Source organism: Marmota flaviventris, chromosome 16, assembly GCF_047511675.1.
Source record: "Marmota flaviventris isolate mMarFla1 chromosome 16, mMarFla1.hap1, whole genome shotgun sequence".
NCBI classification, from domain to species: Eukaryota; Metazoa; Chordata; class Mammalia; order Rodentia; family Sciuridae; genus Marmota; species Marmota flaviventris.
In genome coordinates this window covers 28,271,278-28,278,163 of record NC_092513.1, presented here as the reverse complement: position 1 = coordinate 28,278,163, position 6,886 = coordinate 28,271,278, and positions in this window count along the sequence as shown.

The following is a 6,886-nucleotide window of genomic DNA, read 5'->3' as shown; positions in this document are numbered from 1 at the left end:
CTGTGGCACTTGTGCAATCACTGATGAATATGAACATCGCCCTGCCCACTGGCACCAAGGTACCTGTCCTCAGCAGTGCACACTTGCTTCTCTCTAGACCCCTTGACTAACTCTTCACCAGCAGTCCTGTCTTTTATATTATTAAATGCACAAAGAAAGAAAGCAAACAGAAAGAATAAAAGGACCAGTGTGAAGGTATTCCTGTCCTCTGATTTATCTATCTTGCAGATGATAGTGGGATTTTCAAGTACTTAGATGATAGAAATGCAGTTTTCAAAACATATTGTGTGAATCCTCTTACATGAGTCACCTAGGATATGCAAATTCACACACAGGCAAAGAGGTTACCTGGGGCTAGGTGAGGGGAGAGGTGCAGACGTATTGTTGAATGAGTGCAGAGTTTCTCTGTGGGATGATAAAACAGTTACTGTCTTACCACAATAAAAAGGTTATTTTTTTACTTTGAATGTTAACTCTGAATTAATCAAGGGATCAATTTTTGAGTTATAGGACATTTTTCCTTTGTTCCCTATCTTTTCATTACCATCACCAAAAGCTGTCTAAAAATCAAAGAAATCTTAAAGATTACACTCTTGTATTGGTTGTAGCCATACGTTGATTTTAAATTTACTGTATATTATTATTTACGATAAAATTTGTTTATATGTTCATTCATGCAACAAGCACACTAAAGTGCCTACTGGTCAAGATTTTATTCTAGGTAGTAGACTACACAAGGGTGGTGGGTGTGAACCCTGGTGATGTTGGTCTCCACCTCTAAGCAGCTTAAATGGGAAAAATAAAACATGCATGTCAAACGCGATAGTCTGGATCTTAAATGTCCCCCAGAGGCTGAAGGTTTGGTCCCTAGTCGGCTGTCACCTTTATGGGGTAAGGACTTCTGGAAAGAACTTAGGTCACTAGGCATGTGCCCTCAAAGGGAATGTTGAGACCCTGGCCTCTCATCTCTTGCGCTTTGCTTCCCAGCTGCTATGAGGTGAACAGGTTTCTGCTATAAAGCATTGCCTTGCCACAGTCCCAAAGGCAATGGGACCAAGCAATGATGGGCTGACACCACTGATTCCATGAGCCACAATAAACCTTTCCTCCTTTTAGGTTGTTTAACTCAGGTATTTTCTCACAGGATGAAAGCCTAACCAGCACACCAACAATTGAAAAGTATATAAAGCAATAGGATTGAATGTACTATAACCATTTTCAAATTAATATCTTAAATTTGATACTTTGGAGAACGAATTTGCATAAATAAGAACTTATTTGCATAAAAGTAGGAATCAGGCCTAGACTAACTCTGATTGTTACTGTGTGCTCAGGGATAAGTTGCTTAATGCTCTGGAGTTTCAGTGTTGTCTTCCACAAAATGGAGATGCTGACTCCCTCCTGGCCATGTCCCGCTGACTGAGGTAACACATGTAAAACACTTGGATGAAACAACTGCTTAATAAATTTGAGTTGTCTTCTCCAGCTGTGGTTGATGTAGCTTAGGTTGTTATGACATAATGCTGATCGAATCTATGATTTACTTGGTGTGATCCCTGGGTCTGGTACACCAGTCCCAATTAAAACATTGTTTCTATCTGAAAATATAATCTGTTTTTCAGTGATCTGCATTTAATAATCTTCTTTGTGATATGATTTCCAGGAACATGCCTCAATGAAAAGACTGTCTTTCATATAGCTGTGTGTGAATACATATACGCATACAGAAAAGATATATTTGCACTATTTTCAAGTACTTCTAGTAATGCAAGCTAGGGTCTAACAAAGTGTTAGAGAACAGGGTTTCTACCAGATGTGTTTGAATGACTGGCTATCAATCATTTGTAATTAGCACACTATATGTAAATTTATGCAACTTAAGTGCTTGAAAACAATTTATTCTTGTAAGTAGATTAAATTGTCCCTTTTACAATCCTGTTTACATTGGTAATTTATTTAACAGACCCTCATTTCATTGATGGTAAACTTTACCCCTGCCCAAGTTCAAATCCTCTCAGCTTGGCTAAGAGCCATCTGAATTCATGAGTTTATATTGTTCTAAGAAAAAAAAATGGAGTACCAAATTCCATCAATCAAGTGTTGGCTGTCAGTGACAGGAAATTGGCACAGGCAAAAGGACCCCTGACCAGATGGTACACATCTGTGCTTTTTTCATCAGCAGGGCCAGGTCAAACATGCACTCTCTGCAGATAAGCCCCAAAGAGTCACAGCCCCATAGGTGGACATCTCCTCAGGACTATTAAAACATTTTGGTTATGAACACCAAGACAGAAACCAACACCTTGGGATGCCTAGAACTTTTTTTTTTTTCCTTCTTCTACTTTTTAAATTGTATCATAGAATTTGGAGCAGGAACCAGTTTTGATCTCACTGAGCATTTTCAGGACTGGGAGAATGCCTGCATAGGAGCCATCTTCAAGCTGGTCATTCTAGAAGGTATCCTGGGAGGAAGTTTGAGGGACCTGGGCTCTAACCAGATGTGGGAACTTGGGCTACTCACAGGCTGGAGTCAAAAGAAGACATATATTCTCTGACTCTTTCCTCTACCTTCCAGGGAGCTGAAGAAAATGAATGTTCTTCTTGAGTCCAGAGAGAATGGAGCAAGCAACTCACCACAATTCCCCACACCTGCCTAAATCCTGGCATCTTTCTTGATAAGATGAAGCACTGTGACCTCCATGAACACTGTTTCCATTCTTACCATTCAGGTGGTCTTTCCAATTCTGAAATGCAAGAACTTCCAAGATGTAGCAGGGTCTTGTGTTGTTCTGGACTCCACTTTGAAATGGTAGGGAGTTTGAGCACAGGAGCCATGTCTTCCCATCCTCGTTCACAGGAAGATTCTAAATAAAAATGTGTTAACTGATTCATAGCTCTGACATTTCCACTCAGATTCACAGCCCACTAGGCTGCAGTACTTTTCCTTCAAATCTCTGGCTGAAATCCTGTTAAAAGGACAAGCAGGATATTTCCATTTTCAGTGCTTGTCAGTAAGCACCAGCCCTGCCAATGCCCACAGATGAATCCCAGCCTCTCCTGTTCTGTGAAAGTGAGGGGGACTCCATCACCAGGCTCTCTCACTCTGAGAAAGTCATCGCTGAGCTTTCAAAAACACTTGCGAATTTGAATTTCTCTTTAAATACTGTTGTTACTGGATTTTGATCACCAAGAGTGACAGCATGGACAATATATGAGAGATAAAGAAAGAAATAGAGATAGTGGCAGACAGACAGACAGACGATACTGATTATCTTTGTGATGTTAGAAGAAGAAGTGGGCATAAAAATTTAGAAAGCTGAAATCTAATTCTAGCTCTGCCTAGAACTAGCTTTGTAACTTTGAGCAACTCATTTAATGAATCAGAGCTCAGTTTCCTTTCTTCTGACAAGATAATTTGGACTAGATAGTCTCTAATGACCCTTCCCATTCTATTGGTTAGTCATTCCAAGTGGAAAAGATCATGGATAGACTTAGTAAGCTCCAAGTGAAGGGAGTGGTGATAGGAAGCATACTAACTCTTATATTCTTTTCTGGGAGAAAAAAATCAAACAAGCAAGTAAAAATCTCACTAATAATTTATATGCTAGCAGAATTAGATCTCAGTTCTGAAAAATATGGCAAGCTCATAGATGAACAAGAAAGAGGCTTATTGATTTGTTTGTACATTTATATGTATTTGCATATCTATTTATTCATTCAACAAGTATCTATTGAGCATCTAACATGCACCATGAACTCTTTCAGGCACCAAAGACACAAGTGAATACCAAAGAGATAAAATTAGTGGCTTTTATTTTACCTATACTTCAATATTCAAATAATGACAGATAAACAAATAAATAGATAATATATAAGACAAAGTTTTTTTCAGACATCTGAAAAAAAAAGTAGGAAAAGGATATAGAATAAGAAATGGGGAATCACTGTTTTAAATAGTCCTCGTATGTTTGAGGAACAACTAAGAAACCAGGCAGCTCGAGCTGAAATAACAGTGGAGAGGAAGGGAATGAGGTCAGAGCTTTGGTAGGACCAGATATTACAGCATCTTGTAGGAAGGTGGGCTTGAGGCTTTCACTCTGAGCATGATGGCACCCACTGAAGGGATGGAGTGAATGATATGCCTTATATGTAGAAGGATCACTCTGCTGCATGGTGGAGGATACGCGGTGTGAAGGCAAAGATGGAAGCAGAGACCAGTTTAGAGGCAATTTAGATAATTCAGGAGAAAATGGATGGCTGTCAGATTAGGCATGCAGCATCTGGGGGGAAGTAGTCTGGAATCTAAATATATTTCCATGGTTCAGCTGACTGAAGTTGCTGATGGGGTATATGTGTAGCATCAGAGAAAGACAGATGTCAAAGCTGATTCATATTATGGAGACGAAGGTTTTTTGTTTTTTTTTTTTAATCTGATCAACTAACAGGTAACATGGAACTACCAGTTGTGAGTCAGAGAGTATGTGAAAAAACAAGGACTTTGGTAGAAGGCTTCAAATCGAATGTCCCATTTAAAAACATGTACAAGGAGTTGCCAAACAGACATCCAAGCAGGGATGCGAAGTAGGAAGTTACACATTCATCTGGAGATCAGGGATAGGTCAAAGGTACAGATACAAGTTTGGGTGCAGTCACACAGAAAATAATAACCCTATGGGATTAAAATGAGCTCCACAGACAGGAAAAAAGTAAGTGGAGAAGATGACCAGAATTGAGCTCTGGTTCTTTAACATTTAGAGGTCAGTGAGTGATCGTCTCTCTCAAATGCATCTGGTAAATTCAGTAGGATAAAAGATTTTACTTAGAATCCCCATTGTGACATGGGGAACTTATTTTGCCTCATTTGCAACTGGGGTTCCCATCAATAATCTTTCCTGCTTATTTAAATATGAGGGGGGGGAAACCACTGATGTGATACTAAAGCTTTCATCCACCACTATTTGTATGAAGGCTCAGGACTGGTTTCTATTTGATATCAATGTCTGTACGTCTGTGTGTGTGTGTGTGTGTGTGTGTGTGTGTGTATGTGTGTCAAAGAAAGAGAGAAAAAAAGATGGACAGACAAGAGAATCCCTAACAAGTCAATATGGATTCAAAATGTACTGAAATAACTGCAGGAAACTCAAATGGAAAGATTATGCAATTAGACAGGTGCTGTGGCGCTGGGAAGGAACTATAATGAATGAAAATTATGGTGGCTGTCTTTGGGAATGCTAAGGAATTAATTTTTCTTCAGGATGCTGTGCCTTAGAGTAATTTCCCATCTTATGTTAGTACATTCTAGCTTTTGCTTAAGAATATCAAAGGGTGTCCTGTGGTCTGGAGGATGATCTCTCCCCAGGGCCCTGGCTTGCATTCAAGGTAAAACGCATCCCAGTTGGTCCTTCTAACCACACTAACTTCAGCCAGTTTTCTTACTCTCGGATGCTTCAAAATCTACCAGCCATTCATTAGTTAATTGTTTTGTCTTTGAACAAATGTGTGCCTTATCTCTTCAAACAGATTGTAAGCTACGGAACAAATTAGATCTGATTTTACTTTTTCCCCTATCACTACCATAGAACTATTACTAAGTGATACTTAAAAATGCTACTTGAATGAACATGCTGCAATGATCAAATATTTCTTTACCTGACATTCCTGGTGTTTAACTAGATGTACTAGAACTAAGAAAAACATGATTAGGAACATTTTAAGGTGGTGAAGGAACTACTGCTAAGGCATTCAGCTGTTGTGTTTTCTACATTTACATGAAATATAAAATGAGGGGATTTAAGCCAACAGTTGATGTGTATATCATTTTTGTTCAGAGAAACTCATGGAACTTCTCTCAAAGCTGCCTTCTCTCCTGCCAACGAAATTATGACTTGTTTCCTAATGGCTTCAGACACAAAAAGGGATAAATGATGCCTTGCCTCATGAGCCCTATAATGACCATATAGTTTATCAGCTAGGTTGGGATGATTTGGAGAGTGGAAGGGGATGCTAATAAAAAAAAATATGAGGTAAATAGGAATATATCAGGACTGTCCTGGCTACCCTTTCTGAGTCATACAGTCCTTGGATAAAAAGCATGAAAGCTATACTTTTTTTCTCAAGAAAAATATTACCTATTTATTACTTACTCACTATAGTCTGTCCCAGGTCTCTACTTAAGAATCCCCAGCCCAAATTATCTCCCTCTAAGTGCTGCTCCCTCAACAAACCCACAGGTCCACATTAAAGAGTCGATAAGATCTTCAAAGGTCCCTAAACTAAACCACCTGAACAACAACATGTAGGCACCATTTGCTGTACCTGATATATGCTATCAATTAAGATGTCTGAATAGTTTATGGAAAAAAACTCTATTTTCTACAGCTTACATTTTAAACAGGGTAATGTTGTAGTCCCATTTAGGGAAAATAGTTAAATATTTTTTCTATTTATAAAAGCATAGTAGTTACCTTTGAAATAGAGCCACATTTTTTCAAGAATCCCAGATATAACCATAGGCCATTTATGCTTGAATTTCTTTGACTTCCTTAGTCCTGTCTGTAAAATCACCTATCCTGTGAGATTTGATGTCTGAGAGAGCTTGGTTGCTGTACCATATGATGCCAGTAGGAGTCACTGCAACATGCTAGGGTTCTTTGAGTAAGGAGTTCTTGAATTATGTATTTTGTGGGTGTGAGTTCAAATTTTCAGCCATGAGATTGTAATGATTTTATCATGTAACAGTGAATAAAATTTGATGTGTAGGTCCCACTGAATTCATTCTGTTCCTTCAGTTTTCTAAATAGAATGAACAATGAATGAAAATGTACTTGGCAAGGAGATACAGTCATAGGATGTTGCCAGTTGTCTGTACTAAAAAAAATTGTATATG